A 21870-nucleotide genomic window follows, 5' to 3' on the forward strand; every position below is an offset into this window, starting at 1 on the left:
TTATGGCAGTTCAAAACACACATTTGCATTTGCATCAATGCATGTGAATTTTTACTATATATATATGGTATTGTCTGTCTATAAATAAATTACTCTTAAGTTATTGTTCTAACTTTTATAGATAATAGATAATAAGTAGTATAAGTAGTATTAAATTTAACCTAATACCAAAAACCTAATAATAATTGAATCTGCTTATTTAACTTTGTTCAAACTAATTTATAAATATACCAAATTCTAAATTAAATTAATTTTACAACGAAGAGAAGATATTCGGGCAAAAGATATTATAAGAGGAAAAAATAGATTAAATGTATTTATAATTTTTAAAAATAATTTTAATTTTATCATTTATAAATTTTTATTCATTTTTAATCTCTGAAAATTGCAAAATTTATGTTTTAAAATCCTGGTTAATTAAGAAATTTATATGACCTATCTTATTAAATGTATGGAATTAAATTATCCATATATATAATCAAAATTAAAATATACAAATATTTTTTTAAATGTAAAAGTTTTAAATACTTTTTTTGGTTTATCATCTATAGAAGAAATTGAATACACACCATTATATCGAAAATAGCTATTAGCACTAACAAACAAAATAAGAATAAATAAGAAGTTGTGTTAATTAATGACTTTATTACATAAATTAACGAATGTCACCTACGTGACCAATTAAGGGACTAAAACGAAATTACTTTTTACTGCAAAACGAAAAATAAAATGTAAAAGTCAACAGACTAAAATATCAACCCCCCCCAAAAAAAAAGAGTAATATTAACAAATTTTATAAATTACTTATTATTTTAATTATAAAATTAAGGAAATATTAATTATTTTTAAATGTATCCTTCTTTCTCCTCACTTTCTTTAAAACATTTACTATTGGTAATTGATAAAATAAAAATATTTTCTTTTTGAAAAGTAATTAAATATTAAAAATATATATTTCTAATAAGAAAAGGATAATTAATCCCACAGGCCACGAATAATTTTATTTCTAAAGTTTAAGAGATCTAATATAAATTCTAAAATAATAAATACTTCATAGAAACAGTAAAATAAATAATCCATGTACCATATTATCCAAATCTCTCATAAAAATGTAACAATATTGATGAAACATTAACAACACTTCTAGAATCGATTTGATTGTCCAATTAGGACTCTACAACAACTTAACCGTAAGGATTAATTAAGGAAGCCTTAATTAAAAGATATAATTAAGGATAAAATTAATAAGTATTTTTTTTGTGATCAATATGTAAATTAATTTTAAAATATAATAATTCTTTTTGCTGATTAAAATTTTAGGTGAGTTTTATCCCATGAGCTCATCAGGATTGACCTCAAGGCTTAATGTGTGGTTACAGATGTACTTACATAATATCTATCAATAAGATTATCATATTGACAGCTTTTTTTTTACATTTAATGTATATTCTTTATAACATAAAGTATATCTATGGAAGTCACACTAATATGCGTCTTGGTCCCATTTTGACGTGGTATGGAAACAAGGGTGATTTGCTGTTTGAGTGAATGTAGGGTGAAACGTTTTGTGATGTAGCAATATTAATTAATGCTAGAGGACTGCTCGTAGTTGAAGATGAAAGGGCTATGACTATATGATCACAGTGGGGTTTTTGGAGTGTAGGAGTGTATTCTATGATACTGTTTGGGTGTGGGGGTGCAAGGAGTAGTGAGGGATGTGGTTGTTTTGTATTGTTGGCTGTTTTGTTTTGGAGGAAGAAAATGTGTGTGTTGAATGTTTTGGTGTCGAGCAGGGCTTATTGCGTGATGTCTAACTTTTGCTAGTGTGTGATATCAAGCTAAGGGAAATGAGATTAAGAGAGAGAGAGAGAGAGTACGAATCAGTTGATATATTGTGTTAGGTTTCTTTTATGGTGATCTTTCAATTGATTAAAATAAAATTATTGGTTCTTAAATTGTATCTTTATGGATCATAAAAGATCTATTTTGTGATTGACTGATATTGGATATCCCATATATAATTAGAATAGTGTAGCAATACACACAAATAGAATAGAAAAGAAAAGTGTAGCATATAATATATGGAACCATGATATATATATGGGTGAAATTATTAAGAAACAATGGACATATTAATAATGAACTAATGTAACCTATCATAAAAGCTAGGGTTTTCTTTCTTCTACTTATATATATATATATATATATATATATATATATATATATATATATATATATATATATATATATCTCTGAAAACACATAGATATAATTTAGATAATTATATAATTTCTACCTAATTCATGAAAAGAGAGAGAGTAAAATATCTTATCTTATCTTAAATAAAATCAAGGCATGTAAGTGAGTATCTCAAACAAGGATAAATCTAGCTAGTACTCTCCTAACATACATGGCCTTCATATTGTCCTTTGTTAATTAGGAGAACAGTAAGCAAATAAGCAGTAGAGTCAGAGAGGACGATGGTATGTATGCCTAACATTTATTTTTCTATGAGGTGCCGATAGATGTTATAAATGGAAACTTAATTATCAAAGTGCTGTTTCAAGAATTTTCACCCAAAAAGAGAGGAGGCGAGGAATAAGAAAACAAATTTCATAAAAGTAGAAACTTCAAACAGCATCCGATAGGGGAGAGTTTTTTCATTCATGCAAATCATGATTGTTAAAAATTATTAATCTTGGGAATCATATTTTTCAAGAATAAATAAAATTTGTTTGGTTGATTATTGAAAAGTTTTATGTAAATTTCTTAATGAAATGAGTTACAGATATTTTTTATGATTATTTTAATTATTTATCTTATTATATAATTTAATAAAAAATAATATGAAGCTTTTACTATATTGAAAAAAAATTAAACTCAAAAAAATAAGATTTTTATCTTCCAATGAAAAAAATTTCGTGAAAAACTGAATAAAAAACATTTGTGAAAAAAATTCTTTCTTAGAAATATTATTTTTTTAAAAAATGCATATCAAATATCAAAAATTAAATTTCTTAACATATAATTCTCGAAAAACCAAAAACTTTTCAGCTATCAAATATCTCAAAGTGAATTAGGTTCACGTGGTTTTCAAAACAACCTTTTGGGAGTAGATATTCATATATACACATAGTATTGGGCCTCTTGTGACTTTTCCTAGTGGAACGCATGTCATTTTCTATGACCACGTGCATTTATGTTAATTTAAAGTTTGATGTATAAAAGTATTTAAATCCAAATCGATTCAAAATAAAAATAAAAAATATTAAAAAAAATTAAAAATCAAATCAAATTGATTTTTTTTATTTGTTTGGATGATTTTTTTTTCTCAAACCAATTGATTCGGTTCAGTTTGTGATTTATGTTTTTGAAATCAATCCAAACTCAATCAAACCGTAATACTTGCAATAAGACTTGTGTTAATTACTTCAGTGTTATGTAGTTTATTTATGAATCACTTGAGTTTCAAAATATTTTATAGTGTATGTATACAAAATTTATATAATGCATACTACTTTCTTTTTCATACGATTTTTTTAAGATATGTTTGGTTTAAAACAAATGAAAATTTGCAGATTTTTATTGTAGAAGGTTTAACATATTAATAACTTTCCCAGATTGTTATCAACAATTTTTTTATGTAATTTTATTTAAAATATGAAAAGAAAGTATATAAATTTTAATGAAATAATATTTTACCAAAAACGGCAAAAAATGAACCGAACCAAACTATAAAATATTGGTTTGATTTTGTTGGATTTTATTTTAAATGAAAATTGAATCAAATCGAGTCGCGAAAACCCCTACACGCACACACAAGCGCACACATAGAGAGAGAGAGGACATTTTAAATTCTCATACGTTAAATTAAACTAAAAAATAAGATTAAAACATTTTAAATTCAAATTAAAACTCCATTTAACCATAAAATCTCTATAAGATTTATCAAATAAAAAATCAAAAATTTAATTTACGTCAAAATCGTCATCACAACCATCACCATCGTTGCAACCACCATCATCACCATGATCATAGCCATGACCATCGTCGTCGCCACCAACATAATCGCCATTATTGTTAGCGACAGTGGCGATGAAGGTGGTTATGACGACGATGGTTGTAGCAGCAATAATGACAATGATAGCGATGATCATGATAGTGGTGACAACAGTAGTAGCGGTAACCATGTTGGTCACAATGATGATAACATCTTGATGTAAATTAAATCTTTAAAATATTTGATTTTATGGTTAAATGAGATTTTAATTTGAATTTAAAATATTTTAATATTGACCTTTCATTATTTTAATGTAACATATGAAAATAATCTTTTTTATTCTCACATAAAAGAATCATTATCATATGAAATATCATATATATATATATATATATATATAACACGCAGTATAGGGTGGTTGTCAAAAGAAATAGTAACGATCTCTTATGGTGTGTTTGAATACATCCCATAATCTATTTTGGAACCCAAAACTGTGGTTTGACCATGATTTTGGAGAAGTAACTGTGTTGTTGTGACTTCACCATGGGATTGACATTGATTTATTTATTTTCACTGTATCGCCACCCCACACATGGACTTAATTAATGATTTTATTATATTAATTTTGATTTATTATATAAAAAGTGTTTTGGTCGAATTGAAACATTGGTTTTGTATGTGGATGTCGGGATGGGATTCCGGTTGCTATCAAAGCTGCTTAGACAGAAATTAAAGGGCATCTATGTAATGCCTTAGGAAATGGTTCCAAGAAATACAATGATGCCTTATTTAGTAAGCGAGATTAAATAATAATCTTGAGTAGATGAAAATAAACCGTGGTGTTTGGTTCTATAGATTTAGAGAAGAATTAATTTTAAAATTAATATGATGCACTATGTTTCTACTCATTTTTTCTTTATTTTTCTTCAACAAAATAATTTCAATTTTTTCTTTATTATTTTTTTACGTTTTTACTCATCGATTCTATTTCTGTACTCTCTATCTAACAAGGTCTTAGAATTTGTCTTCTAAGAAGGAGGAATCAATCATCCATCATGTAGACAAATAGGTTGACTTTTGTCTCACAAGACGAATCTCATTCGCAGCTTGTTTGGGATGTAGTGAATGAAGAACCGAATTGAACCGGTTTCAAGTAATTAATTTTGTATTGGGTTTAAATGCAGTTTGACTAATATATATATTTTTTATTTGGACAAAATATATTTTTAATTTCTATAAAAAAATTGAAATTTAATTTTAATCTCTCTAAAATTATTTGTCCATTTTTGTCTCTCTAAATTAGAAACACACAACTTTTATTCTTCAAATTTTATCTAAATTATTTTCTATCCCTCAATAAAGCACTGTTTTAACTATTTTAATTAAGGGTCAAAAGTAATGCATTTTGAAATTAAAAAGTCAGAAAACACCCAATTTTTTTAGCCTGACTAAAACCAAATATCAAAATTTTTAACGGGACCAAAAATATACTTTTTCCTTTTATTTATATGATTGGCATATTTTCAAATATTTTTTCTCAAAATACATTTTTATCAAATATATATCAATTAATCATTGCATTTAGAACATGTTTAGATAAACTTATGCGGAGATATTCGTAGTAAGAAGCTAAATTAAATTGAGCTTTTCGTATTAGTAAAAGTCAATTTATTTTCTTCACTTTTACACAAGTTATTATCATTTGGCTTGTTAAAAAATCAAGGTGCATATTAACTTCTTTATTATTAGTAGCTTTTCTGTGATTACGCTGATATGTATACCAAAATATGTTTAAAATTTTTTTTTTCTTAAACATTATACTATGCTTCAAATCCAAATAGTTAAAAATGTAAGAAGCACAACTTTTTTTTATTATTGTCTAATAATGTGCACATAATTATATAATTATAAAAAATAATTAAAATTTCAACAAATGATTAATTGAGAGTAAATAAACTATTATACAAATAGCTTATGAAAATCAAACTAGTTCTATACATAATCTATTCATAAACTAATCCCTAATAATACTTATATGAATCTTTCAACTAATTCACGTCTTTTAAAAAAATAGTTAATTTAGTTAATCATATTAAATTTATTAATTATGCTATCATTTTAAAATTACTCTTTTCTTAACTCTTTATCCATTCAACTATTTTTCATTAATATTTGGAAATTAAATAATTAAGTAAGGATATATAAAGAAAAAATAATTAATGCATCTGAAAATTAAAAAAAAAGTCTTAGAAAAAAAGATGAACAAATTTTTGAAAAAAATCTTATAGTTAAGGATGGAGGGATTAATATAATTATTTTTAATAAAAATATTAAAATGAAAAAATAACAAGCATTTTTATGCTAATCTCACTGCTGAACACTCATTATAATTTTTATTCATCTTATTTTAATAATGAAAACTTTTCTTGATTTTTATTAAACAAGTTTCTACTTTTACATGTTTAAAAAAATCGTTATCTTTTAATTTAAAGTACTTTTAAGATTAAGGAACTAACGATAATCTAAACATACACTAAAATATTTTATTAGGAGAAATTAATGACATGTAACAAACGAATGTGTAATGTATTCTTGATGCTTATAGTACAAAAAGGGACAAAGCTGAAGATGAGATCCCTCGATGATAATTCATTTTACAAAATTTCCTCTTCTAGGGATCCATTTGAAGACACCAAACCATGTAAAGTAGCACCAAAGAGCACCATTCACATTACCAACAACATGGTTTTTTCATTCTTAATTATAAAACTCTTTTTAAAAAAATTGTTTGTTTGTTTCTTATTTTTATAAGATGATTTTCTAATTTTTAGATGTATTAACTATTTTTTCCCTATATATCCTTATTTAATTATTTTATCTCTAAACATAATGAAAAATGATTAAGAAGATAGAGATAAAAAAGAATAATTTTAGAATGATAGTATAAATAATTGATACACTTAAGGTGATTAACTACTTTTCTTAAAGAAGGTAAATTAGTTAAAAGAGTCTTATAATTAAAAATGAAAGAAATATATGCAAAGAAACGCAAAATCAGTCTACCTATTTTGCATATTACATGAAAGAAATATATGCAAAGTTGGCTAACCATTGACCGTTAAATTTTAAATGTTACTAAACTAGAAAATTGATCAATATTTTCTTAAAAAATAAGAACTTAAAAAAATACTTAAGGAATGACTAGAATCATGATCTTTAAAGTAAAAAACATACTTTTTTACTACTATACTCAAATGCTCATTTGAATATTTGATACAAAAGATAATATTAATATAAATTTTATTTGAAATAGTTCAAAATTCAAAATTTAATTTATTATATTTTTACAATCTTATATATTATCTTTTAAATATAATACATAAGGGTAAATTCCATTTTCACATAAATTAGAACATGTATATTTATATAAGTTTTGTTTTTATTTTATATATTATATTTATCTTTTAAAATAATGTTTGTGATATAGTGACAACATTTTTTTTATCTATATTAAGATATTCATGTTATTTATTATGATATAGATAAAAAATAATGTCAAAAAATACACATAAATATTTTAAAAATACTACCATTTTATTTAATTATGTATCTTTACTATATAATTTAATTCTTAAAAAAATTCATACCTAATTAAATAAAGTTAAATATAAATAAAAAATACTATTATAATAACTAACAAGAATATCTTAATATAGGTAAACAAAAATACTATCATTAAATCACATATATAAATATTAAAAAATAATAAAATACTGTCATTTTATGAAATTATAATTTATGTAAAAAAATTTATATTATATATTTACTTTATAAAATAAGTTTTGAATAGTGTAATAAAAATACATAAGATTATAAAAATATCATATATAAAATAAAAATAAAGTTTATATAAGTATACATATTCTAATTTATGTGAAAATAAAATTTAATCTTATATATTATATTTTAAAAGATAATATATAAGATTATAAAAATATAATAAATTTTAAAAAATAAAATTTAAATTTTGAATTATTTTCGCATAAAACTTATATTAATAATATATTTTACACTAAATATTTAAATGAGCATTTGAGTGTAATGATAAAAGAGTATATTTTTTACTTCAAGGACCTTGGTCTTGTCCTTCCTTGAACATTTTTCTAAGTTATTATTTTTTAAGAAAATATTACTCAATTTTTTAGTCTAGTCAACATTTGTATTTTGAAATATAGGAAACTCAAATAGTAAATTAAAAAATAAGAAAACCGATTTAGTGTAATAAACAAAATAGGACCACGAATTTTACAACCATACTACCATACTAATTTTGTGTATATGCTAATTTTGTGGTATGCATATTCTTCATTTTTACTACCATACTAGCTTAGTTTCTCATGTCTTGCATGAATATTAATTTTATATTTTACAATTATAGGAGTAAATTTATTAATTATGTAGTTTAAATTTTAATAAATGTAAGTTAGTAAATATGTTAATAAATTATATATAATTTTATATATACACATTCTTTAAAAAATTGTTATTATTGATAGTGTTATCCTATGTAAGATATTCTTTACTTTATTGATGTTTTGCATGCTCACTTTTAACTTTCTTTTAAAAAAATGATTTAGTTTTTTTTTTCACCTTTGATTTGGGATAACAAAAATTGAATAAAATTGCTTAATTACTTTAAATTTGACAATTAAATTGTTTTCATGAATTAAAATTATAAGAAAGGAAAATGAAAGAATTGTTTTGATGATAATAAAAGACTTGAGATTTAATAAATAGAACAATTTCTTTATGTGTTTTCAATTTTTTTAAATGATATATTAAACACGCTACCATGTAAAAATATTAATATAACAATACATGTTTCTTTTTGACATATTGTTTTGTACAAAATGAGATGTATACATAGAGAGATGGAGAAAAAGGTTATATATGCCAATCAGTATAAGACTATTTTTTTCTCTAATAATTGAAATTATAAAAATTATAATGTTAGCATACAAACTAATTCAAATAATATATATATATATATATATTTAAAAAATAGTCAACGAAAATACAAAAGAGGTAGAAGATTATTTTATAGAAAGAGAATAAAAACAAATAAAATTTAAAAAATTTAAAACATTAATAATATAAATACATCTAAGGAAGAAAAGAAAGAATTAAAATTAAAATTTTTAAACAAAATAAATTAGACTTTATGTTTATAACATAGTAATAAACTCCTCTTTTAATTATTTAAACAATATATATTTTATTAGTTGGTTTATTTTATACAACAAATCTCGTTTTGTTAATTGAAAGGCACAAGAAGTGATCAAGAAAAAAAAAACTAAAACACCCCACTTTCAACAAATTCATTACATTCAGTACATATGTATGACAATAATAAACCTCAAAAGAGATTTTTGTTAAAAAAAAACTAGTATCCATAATATAAATTCAACTTTTGAAAGTCCCGCGTGAAGATTGAAAATAATTAATCAGTGAATATTGAAGTCCTTCGGGAGGAGAAAGTCAATGACATATGTTTGTATCATCACTTTATCCACCAAAGAATTTATGTCTTTGTAGAAAAAAAATAATTCGACATGAACGGTAGGTTAAACATCAAATATTAGACAAAATTAAAAAAAAAATAGGAGGATAAATAAAATGATAGAAGTCAATATCAATATCTATATACTAAAGTTGGAGTATGTGGAATATACTAAAATACCCATGACTGAGAGCTTGACAACTGTCTATTTTTTTGGTTTTTTGGTCATTTTATGCCCCTCCAAGTTGGTTTGGTTTTGTGACACCTTACTGCAATGTGTCATTTTATTGTTATGGGTATTGTGTTGGTTGTAAGCCACGTAGCTTGGTGTGTTGTTGAGTGATTAGATTGATGTTTCCAGTTTTGGTGGTTGGTGGTGTACGTGGCTTCTTTTCTAGCGTTTTTGAGTCCTTTCACTAGCAAGTTGGAAGCTGCTGATTTATGCTAGGTTTGCATTGTTTCTTCTTGATTTTGATGTCCTCTTCGGTTTTACTTTTTTTCTTTGTTTTCAATTGGCTTCCGTCTTCAATATACCTGTTCTGTTGTTTAGCATTTTGGCGTGAGGCTGTGGTTTCCACTTCGTGATTTTCGTTCTTCTGTGGTTGAAGGTTTGAGTTTTGTTCGTCTGTTGTGCATGTGTGTTTTTGTCAGTTTTTTTGTTGTTTGGTGGTTTTGGTATGTGCATGTTTATGTTCTTCTAGCACGTGTTCTGTTTTATTGTTTATTATTAACAAATTCTTGTTTTTCTTTTCGTTGGCTTCCATTTGTCTGTTGTTCGTTGGATTGCATTTACATGGTTTTGGATTGATCATATTATTCCTTTAGAGCTATAATAATTCTTTGGTTATGTTTTTTTGCTTTTTGCTCAGTTGGCTATTTTGTTTTTTGTCTCTTTTCACTGGCTTTGATGGTTGGATTGTATTTACATTATTTTTGATTAACCATATTATTGTTCGTCTATTGTGCATGTGTGTTTTTGTCAGTTTTTTGTTGTTTGATGATTTTGGTCTCTGCATGTTTATGTTCCTCTAGCACGTCTTCTGTTCTGTTTTTTATTATTAACAATTTCTTGCTTTTCTTTTCGTTGGCTTCCATTTGTCTGTTGTTGGTTGGATTGCATTTGCATGGTTTTGGATTGATCATATTATTCCTTTAGAGCTATAATTGTTTGGTTCTGTTTTTTTGTTGTTTCCTGAGTTGGTTATTTTGTTTTTTGCCTCTTTTCATTGATTCCGATGGTTCGATTGCATTTACATGGTTTTTTATTAACCATATTATTGTTTTAGAGATATAGTATTTTGGCTTTGCTTTTTTGCTGTTTGCTGACTTGCCTATTTTGTTTTTGAGTTGAGGTCATTGCATGTATTGGCTGACTAGATTAACCGATAGTCTAATACTTTTTGTGGTATGTTGGCATTGATGGAAACCTTATTGCATGTGTGGTTTAAGCATGGGTTGATATTCTGTTTTTTGTAAACAAAACTTTGTTGTGTTTGTTTTCAGCCCTTTCCATTTGTTTGTAGATGATTGGAATATTATTTGTTCAGAGATATGATTTTTTGCTTCTGCTTCTCTCCTATTTGCTGATTTTGCTATTTTCTTTTTGGTTGAGATTGTTGCATGTATTGTCTTAGTAGTTCAACGAATAGTATCATAGTTTTTATGGTATTTTGGCATTGATTGAAATGTTATTGCATGTGTTATTTAAGTCTGTGTTGGTATTCTATTTTTTGTTAACATAAGTTTCTTGGTTTTTTTTTCGTGAGGTTTCGTTTGTTTGTTGAGGTTTACATTGCATTTGCATGGTTTTGGATTTATTCCATTTTTCATTTAGAATTGGCAGGTCTATGCAATTTTATGGCGAGGATTCCTGACAAGATTAAGTCTATTGATGGGTCAAAGGAGACACTTAAGCTTGCTGTCAAAATCACGGATCTTTGGTTCGTTGGGACTCTCAACAAGTCTGAGCAAGCGAAAATGGTTTTTGTTGATTCTGAGGTATATTTTGTGCTCTCTATTTGATTGTTGGATTGTTGTTCATATCATTGATTGATTATATAGTTTGCATATTTCAGGGTGATCAAATTCATGCTGTTTGTAAATCGGACCACCTCAAGTCTTGGAAAGCTGATTTGAAAGAGAATTCCACTTATGTTATGCATAATTTCAAAGTTGTCAAGAATGATGGTTAATTTAGAGTGAGCGAACATGAGTACAAGTTATCTTTTATTGGAGTGACGGTTGTTAGAGAAGCTGATTTGCATGAACTGCCTTTTAAGGAATTTAGATTTGTTGAATTTGCAAATATCGTTGCTGCAATTTTGTGGCTGGCCTGTTGGTTGGTGAGCCCAGTCTCAATTTGTGCTTTCATTTTGATCATAACTTTTTTGGTTTTTTTTCAATGACCTGTGTTCATTTCTGGTGGTTTAAGATATTATTGGGGTCGTTGATCAGGTGGTCTATCGGCATGTTTCATCAAAAAATACCAGGGTTGTTTTTAGAATGAAGGATTTGAGGTTATGGTTAACAACAATTTTTGTCTCCTATATATATTTGGTTATTTAGGGTTTATATTGTTGAGGATTTTATTTGTCACGTTGCATGATGCTTATCTCTATTTGATCCTTATTAAGTGATGGATGTAATGTTCTTTCTTTGCTGTACTGGTGAAATTTTATCTTGCACGCTTTGGGAGAATTACTGTATGCAGTTCCTATCCTATTTGAATGAGCGTGGGAATGATGGGCCGATGGCTATTATATTGACACATGCCAGAATAAAAGATGCGCAGGGTAAGTGTGATATTCTGTTTACTGATTTGGGTACTCATCAGATAAGTTTTGGCGTTGCTGTTTTTGGTATTTATAGGAAGTTATCCAGCTTCAGTGAGCAATTCCTTCAAGGCATCAAAACTATTGATTAATAATCCTATATTGGAAATTCAGGAATTTAAAGAAAGGTATTTTGCTTATCATGTTTGCTCTGTGGATGTTAAATTCATGTATCAATTGTCTTGAGTGTTTTCTGTTGCTTTTTCCTATTTATTGGATTGCCTTAGGCTTTTAGATTTAGGTGTTGAGGTGAGTCCAGTTTTACTACCTAGCGATGAAGCAAGTTCACAAGTTTCAGGGGGAAGCCAGCTATCGTCAAAGGATTCGTTTCTTTCGAAGGCTGAAGTCAAATCTATTTCTGAGATCAATGGCATTTCTGAGGTAGACCTGTTATATGTGTCTATTGTGTATTCATTGCAATTGGAAGTTGAATTTGGCTAGTTTGTTTCACATCCATATATTATGGCTAATGTCTCTAATACTAGCATTTTATTGTTGCCAATTTGATTGTTATGGTTTTCTTTAAGGATGTTGTTTGTGTTACGGTGGGCACTATTAGCAAAATAGTCATGGATAACCATTCATGGTGTTATCCAGCTTGCCTTCAATGTCATAGGAAAAATGACATCCAAACAGGACCATTCACATGCGGATGTGGCAAGGATAATGATCAGCCTATTTTGAGGTAATTGGGCTTTTAGTGCATTAACATGTTTTATTCAGAATTTTGTATTTGACTAGCATGTACATTGGTAGGTATAGAGTTGAAGTAATGGTTATCCAAAACAATGAGAGTAGCAAGTTTTGCTCTGGGATCGTGAATGTGCTGAATTGATTGGTCAAACAGCTGATGATGTGAATAGGGTCAAGATTGAAGTATGTTCATGTCTTATCATATGCTGCTTCTTATTTTATGTATTATATTTTGTTCTTTCAATTGTAATTGGTGGCTGGTGGATTTGTCCTCTTTGTGACAGGATGGTGATGTTTATTTGAATGCTTCCCCTCAAGCACTTGACAGACTGTTGGGTCATGTGCTTGCTTTTAAGGTCAGGATTCAATCAAAATTCAAGAATGCCGTTGTTGTTAGATACTCAAATGAACTAGATTTGATCAATGCTGCTCTCGAGATGCTGGCTGATAGTGAGGTGTTCTTTTCTAATGTCTATTTTAGTTGTTGTTGCCATAATGATATGATGCATGAGTTTGACTATCATCAACTTATATATGATATAGGCATGTTCTAAAATAGATCCTTCGAACGTTGACTGCAATAATGCTACCCATGCTGAATGTGTAAGTTAATGTTGTTGTCATGAGCATTGATATGTTACATTGTTTTTTATTTACCAGTTTATTTTTTGTGCAGCAATCTCTGTCTGTGACAACCGACCATGATCCAGTTGCAGGATTCCCTTTAACCCCCAAAAAGCGGATGCCATCTGATGAACTTGATGATGAGTTAGGAAGCTCGCAAATTTCCCCAGCCCAACTATCATCTAACAAATTAACAAGACATTCTGATAAAAGTCAATTTAGCTGATTCCAGATTGCTATTGTTGTGTTTTCATGGTGCTATTAAAATATTGTCATATTAAGCAGACAATTATGTAGTTTTCGTTATTGGTACATCTGACAATTCCCCTGGTGTTTCTTTCTACCATGCTGATGCTTTGGCCATTTGAAAACCGGTTTTTTTGGATTCATGTTATTTTGTCCCTTGCTGTTGTACATTTCTCCCTTTTATATTCTGTCAGCTCTGAAGCTAACTATGACTTAGTTTTAAACAGGTTATAATTCACTCAGTTTTGAGCAATCAAAAGTAGCCAATTGTCTGTTAGCATGTTTTTTTGTGGATCTTTTAGGCGTTGTAAATTCAGATTTGCCCATATTATGTGTTCCTGTTGTTGTATTGCAAGTTTTCTTATATTAAATATGCCACTAAAAACAATTTATTTTTTCACTATTCATTGCTTGGTTGTCCTCGATAGAATTGAACTGTTTTTTTTATCATACATTTGATGGTTTATATGCTTCTAACAAATTAATGGAGAAGTTAGACTAAATTTAAAAAACAGTAAAGGAGATAAATTGATGTTCAAATTACATCAAATGTTAAAAACAACAAAGAAGAAAAATTTAAAGCTACATTGGCGGTCATATTGATACTTAATACTCTTAGGTTCTTAATTTGTTTCTTGGTGAACTATTTGATGAATTCCATTCCCATCTGAATTGCATAAAAATAACAACAAAAAAAACCAGATTAAGAAAAAAATAGAATCCGCAAGATTGTGTTAAATTTTTAGTTTCAGTTTTTCTTCTCAATCCATGTGCTCTTTAAATTAATCAAACTTTCTATCCTGACATCATATTTCCTCATTTAGAATGTGTTTGGCATGAATGTTATCACTCCATTTTTCCAGCTATCACTGCTTTGCTAAAATCATGTGTTCTATATTTCAATTGCAATTTTTTAGTTCATTGATGACTTACGCAAGTATAATCTTGATTGTAACTACAACAAACTGGAACTATATAAAACAACTCTAATCTATGGACAAGAGAAATGAAAAAAAAATTGTAGTGTGCCAGACAAGCAATATATAAACAACCAATGCGCATCTCCGATACAAACGTTGAGTCAAGTTGTTTTTGCATGTTTTGTTACATAATGCCAAATAAAAGATGTAAAATAGAAATTTCATATTTCAAGTTGAACACACGAGCTAATAGATTTGACTGTACAAATTAAACAAATTTGTATTACTGAATGAAAGTTCATCACTATATATACAATATCTTCCATTGCAAGCTTAGTAGTAGTTACAGAAGTCAATATTTGCGCCAATGACTATGATCATTTCTATCTTACCTATTTTGAATTATGGCCTTGGTTTGTGTGTCTAGATTGACACCAGACTCCTAAATAGACAATATCTTTCATTGCAAGCTTAGCAACAGTCCAAAACGCATTTTTTCCCGAAACCAAGTGTCATGATTTTTATATTACGAATTTTACTAGCTGTTAATGTTGGATCATAGTTTTGCTATCTCATCTACCCTTGGTCTCATCTCTTTATCTTATAACTCAGTGAATTCTATCATTACCCTTTTTCAATATGCTGAATTACCAACATGCAAACATATCTAATCCAACAAATTCCACCACTAATAGTCAGCCTATGATCTAGAACCAACAAAATCCCTCATGTCAGATTTCTTTCATCTTCTAATTTTATTATAGCTTCTGCAGATTTAAAACAAGCATTTGGTTCTTCGTTTGAACATAAATCTATTATTTAGTTTATAATTCATTGAATTATGCGTTTAGTCATTTTCAACATGCAGAACTATCAACATGCAAAGAGATCTAATTCTGCAAAAGCCAGGATCAACAAAAAACATATCATGCAGTAGAAGCGACATGCTTATCCTTAGCCATCTTCACAAGCAATAGTTAACTGCACTTCAGAATATGATAGTGAGACATCTGATATAGCATGTTCTGCAAGAAATCAATTTACTTAGCTGCCTTAATCACATTTTCTTTTGTTTCCTCTCTATTTTTTAGTGATTGCGTCTGATTCATCAGAAAGTGAAAATTCTGAATCCACACAAGGTACTGAAAAAAGGATGTTTCATGCTCTTTTTTGCTATGGTTCAAATATTGCTATTATATCTATTTCTAATTTTTGTAGGTTCGGACTCTAATTTTATGGCTGCCTATGAGGATTGTCAATCTCCAACTAATCAGCCTATAATCAACACAGAAGGTAATGACTATAATTCTGATTTACAGTTTCAGATGCTACTGCACATGCTCTTAAATTAATATTCAAAATTCTTATCATCATATTGTACTGTGATATTAAACAATTTCAGGATATTCTGATCTTGGTGATCAACTCATCCAATGTAGATATTGTAATGCACAAATGTGGTATGATGAAAGAATATCAAAAGATAAAAATTTTCAGAATCCAAGGTTCAGCTTATGCTGTGGAGATGGCAAAGTTGAATTACCGCCATTATTACAAAATCACCTCAACATCTGCAATGACTTCTGTTTCATGATGATACAATTGATAGTAAAAATTATCAACATAACTTACGAGCATACAACATGATGTTTGCCTTTACTTCTGCTGGAATTAAGCTAGACAAAACAATTAATAACTCAAGAGGACCTCCTACAATTAGAATATAGGGCCAACCATGCCACAAAATAGGCAGTCTATTACCAATCCCTGAAAAAAAACCCAAATTTACACAACTATATATCTTTGACACAGAAAATGAAGTGCAAAATAGAATTAATGCCATGAGGTAGAAGTTCTTTTATTTCTATCAGTTAGAAAATTATTCATTCACTTGCAATAGTTTGTGCAGTTATGAATATTTTTAGATATTATTTTTTCAGCCAATATTCTGGAATTCAGAGCCATATTGTTTCAGGTTTAAGTCACATGCTCGATCAACACAATTCTCATGCTAAAAGTTTTAGAATGGCCAGGGATAGATTGGCAGGTGATCAAACCAATAATATCAAATTGCAACTGATAGCTGCTCGAGGAAAAGATGGTCGTGTATATAATATGCCTAATGTTCCAAAAATTGTTGCGTTTATTGTTGGCGATTTTCATCCAGGCTCAAAAAGAGATATTATTGTTGAAACTCAAAATGGAGAATTACAAAGAATCCATGAACTTCACGCTAGCTATCTACCACTACAATACCCTCTACTCTTTCCTTATGGAGAAGATGGATATAGAGCTGACATACTTCACCGTTCTACTTCATCCAGCAAAAAAAGAAAGCGAAATCGTCTGACAATGAGAGAGTGGTTTGCTTATAGACTTCAGTCCAGGTCAAATGAAGCACAGACTTTATTGCATTCTCGAAAATTATTTCAACAATTCATTGTTGAAGGTTATACCATGGTTGAATCTGATAAACTTAGCTACATCAGAAACAACCAAAAAAAGCTTAGAGTTGGTAAGTATTCTAGCTTACAAAGTTCATTGGATACTGGAACAGCTAAAGGCTTAACCAAGGGAAAAAGAGTCATCTTACCTTCAACGTTTGTTGGGAGCCCACGTTATATGGATCAACTTTACTTTGATGGTATGGCAATATGCAGTCATGTTGGTTTTCCAAATCTTTTTATTACTCTAACCTGTAATCCAAATTGGCCTGAAATTCATAGATTACTTTCACCTTTGAATCTCAAACCAACAGACAGACCAGACATTGTATCACGAATTTTCAGATTAAAATTTGAACACATGCTGTCAAACTTAACAAAAGGTCAATTACTGGGAAGAGTGGTTGCATGTAAGTTGACTATCATTTTTATACTTAAATACAAATATAAGCTGTTCATTTGGCCATTTTTCTTTGTTCTATAATGCAGATATTAATGGCTAAAATATTACAATTTAACCAACACTTTTACAAATATGAAATGCAGAATTATACTTACCATCATAACATTATCTTTTATCAATCACAAATATGCATACTATAGAGTTTCAAAAGCGAGGACTCCCTCACGTGCATTTATTGCTATTTCTACATCCGGACAATAAATACCCATCTTCAACTGACATTGATGAGATAATATCAGCAGAAATACCTTTCCATGAAGATGACCCAGAACTCTACAAATTGGTGGAAAACCATATGATACATGGCCCATGCGGAATTTTACAACCCAACTCTCCATGTATGAAAGAAGGCAAATGCAGTCGTTTTTATCCTAAACAATTTCAGCCTCAGACTATTTTGGATTCAAACAGTTATCCAGTCTATCATAGAAGAAACAATGGTCATTCAATTTCAAAGAATGGTGTTATCATTGATAACAAATATGTAGTACCTTACAATGCAAAATTACTGAAAATATATCAGGCACATATAAATATTGAATGGTGTAATCAAAGTACTTCAATCAAATATTTATTTAAATACATAAACAAAGGCTATGACAGAGTGACTACTGTTATGGTTTCTGATAACAATCAGACAGCTCAAAATGCTAACATTCAAAATGATGAACTTAAAGAATATCAAGATTGCAGGTAATTTCATCTTAACCTACATAATTTATTTCCTGACTATTATTTTTACTAACCAACCTATATCATAGATACATTTCTCCCTGTGAAGCTGCTTGGAGAATATTTGCTTTTCCAATCCATGGCAGAAAGCCTGTTGTTGAGAGATTGTATTTTCATCTTCCAGATCAACACAACGTTCTTTATGAAGATCATGATGATATAGATGATGTACTATCGAAACCAACTATTTCAGATTCAAAATTCCTAGCTTGGATGAACACTAATAAAGGTTTTGCTGAGGCCAACAATCTTACTTATTCACAATTTGTGTCAAAGTTTGTATATAATAAAAGAAATAGATCATGGCAACCCAAAAAAAAAAGGATATACCATTGGAAGACTCATATGGGTACCACCAACCACATGAGAATTGTTTTATTTAAGAATGATGCTTGGCAGCTGCAAAGGACCTACTTCATTTGAGGATATCAAGACTGTTGCAAATATCCAATATCCAACATATAGAGAAGCATGTTTTGCAATGGGCTTTCTACAAGATGACAGAGAATATGTTGAGGCAATCAAAGAGGCTAAGGACTGGGGCACAACTAATTATCTAAGGAAATTGTTTGTATTAATTTTATTAACAGGTACCATGACCAAACCTGAAGAAGTTTGGAACCAATGTTGGCATTGGCTAGCTGATGACATTGCATATCAATATAGCAAATCAACAATGAACTCAGGTAGGCCGTGACTATTTTTAAGTTCCACAGTAATGGTCAGAATCATTCACTAAGAGCTTGATTTTAATTTCTTATTCACTAACAAGTTGCTTTTTATTTCTTAGAAGTACATATCAATGATGATACTCTTAGAAATTTGACATTGATTGAAATTGAACAACTATTGCACATAAACCAAAGATCACTGAAAGACTATCCTACAATGCCATATCCTCAGGATATCAATCTCACATCCTAACTACAAAACAACTTAATATTATTAGAACTTGATTACAACCATGACGCAACAAGATCAGAATTTGAGCATCTTTTTGCGTCCATGACAGGCAATCTACCTATTCATATATTAAAAATTCTATTCATAACAGTTAACATCTTACAAAGAAATGCTCATTGCGAATTATAAATTGTATTCAAGCTGTTAATATTCTATTCATAACAGGCAATCTACCCTCATTTAATTCTTTCCATCAACAACAAAATTAATCTTCATTTCAATATAACATTAGCTTACCTATCAATACAGATGAACAAAAAACAATTTATCATAGAATTATCCAAGCTGTCAACAACAATGAAGGTGGAATGTTTTTCCTATACGGATTTGGAGGCACAGGAAAAACATCCATATGGAGAACATTAGCAAGTTCATTGAGAGCAGAGAATCAAATTGTTATTATTGTTGCTTCTAGCGGAATAACCTCTTTATTATTACCAGGAGGCAGAATTGCACATTCCAGATTTAAAATTCCTGTACCAATTTTTGAAGACTCAACATGTAATATCCATCAAGGGACCCAATTAGCATAATTACTGAACCAAACAAGTCTAATAATTTGGGATGAAGCACCAATGGTCCACAAATTTTGTTTTGAAGCACTTGATCAAAGTTTAAGAGACATTATCACAAATAAATCAAACTCAAATCAAATATTTGGAGGCAAAGTTATAGTATTCGGTGGAGATTTTTGCCAAATACGACCAGTCATCCCATGAGGAACCCGCTCAGACATTGTAAATGCAGCAATCAATTCATCCTATCTATGGGATTCGTGTGAAATATTGACCTTGACAAAAAACCTGTGCTTACACAGCAATCTAGAATCAGTTGATGAACAAGAAACTGCCACATTTGCTAAATGGATTCTAGACATTGGAGATGGAATTATAGGTGATGAAAATGATGGTTATGCTACAATTCAAGTTCCTGCTCATCTACTCATTACTCAATATGATGATCCAATCAGTGCTATAGTCAAATCAACATTCCCAGACTTAGATCAGCACCACAATAATCCTGAATTCTTTAAATCCAAGACAATACTAGCTTCAACAAATGAAACAGTAGAACAAATCAATCATTACGTACTATCCTTCATTTCAGGTAATTATCTCATTACTTATTTAATTGACACTTGCTCAGTAAAAAATATAATCACTGAAATTGCAATTTTGCAAATCATAGGTGACCACATGGAATATCTAAGCTCTGATTCTGTTGATAAATCAGAAACCAGTGAAGATTCGTATTTCCAATCAATTACTACTGAATTCCTTAATTCATTGAACACATCTGCTTTGCCAACTCATTCTATCAAACTTAAAATTGGAAGTCCTATAATGCTGTTAAGGAACCTCGACCAAAATCAAGGTCTATGTAATGGTACTAGATTTGTGGTAACAAAGATGGAAAAACATGTAATTGCAGCTGAAATTATCTCAGGTAAAAACATTGGCCTCACTGTTTATATTCCAAGAATGTCAAAGTCCCCTTCATAATCACCCTGACCGTTTAAACTATTGAGAAGACAATTTTCGATTATGCTATCTTATGCAATGACAATTAACAAGTCACAGGGACAATCGCTATCCATGGTTGGACTTTATTTGCCAAAACCTGTATTCACTCATGGCCAATTATATGTTGCATTGTCAAGGGTCAACTCAGCAAAAGGATTAAAAATCCTGATTCATGATGATGAGCAGAAAAGCATGAATTCCACTACCAATGTAGTATTCAAAGATGTGTTCAGAAACATTAAAAGATAAATTTCAGTTGTTTAATATCAGGTTCAATTCTATTGTCATGCTTTTTCAAACAGTCCTATTCTTTAATAATCAATTCTTCAATATTACATTATGTCTGCATTATATAATTTAACTTATTACAATCTTTAATACAATTCGATTGATATTAAATATTGATAATTGACTATCAGTTTCAATTCTTTTGTCATGCTTTCTGAAACAGTGTTACTCTTTTGTGATCACTTCTTGCAGACAATTTCATTGATTTTAAATACTAAGAATCCACCAACAATAACAACAAGCAATCTATAATTTTTTAAAAACTGCCTCCTTAATCAAACATAACCGCTTTGACACACACACAGTCAGGAAAATACACACACACACACACACACACACACACACACACACATATATATATATATATATATATATATATATATATACACGTCGTTTTATTAATAACAAAATAATAACCATCGAGAAATTTAATTACCACCACAGGAACGTGTAAAATAGTTTAGTGATTGGGTGAACTTTACATTATTAATATATTAATTAATCCATTAAGGTGAATACCTCATAGAAAAAATTAGCCCATTTAAGGCCCAACTATTACATGCACACCACAAACAACACTAAA

The 21870-nt window shown here is 28.9% G+C and overlaps 1 pseudogene; it reads left to right on the forward strand.

The window, feature by feature from the left end:
- The first annotated feature begins 11417 nt into the window (after window positions 1-11417).
- Window positions 11418-21248, forward strand: LOC106796874 (uncharacterized; annotated as a pseudogene).
- The last annotated feature ends 622 nt before the right edge of the window (window positions 21249-21870 follow it).

The sequence above is a fragment of the Glycine max genome, chromosome 18 (genome assembly GCF_000004515.6).
Source record: "Glycine max cultivar Williams 82 chromosome 18, Glycine_max_v4.0, whole genome shotgun sequence".
NCBI classification, from domain to species: Eukaryota; Viridiplantae; Streptophyta; class Magnoliopsida; order Fabales; family Fabaceae; genus Glycine; species Glycine max.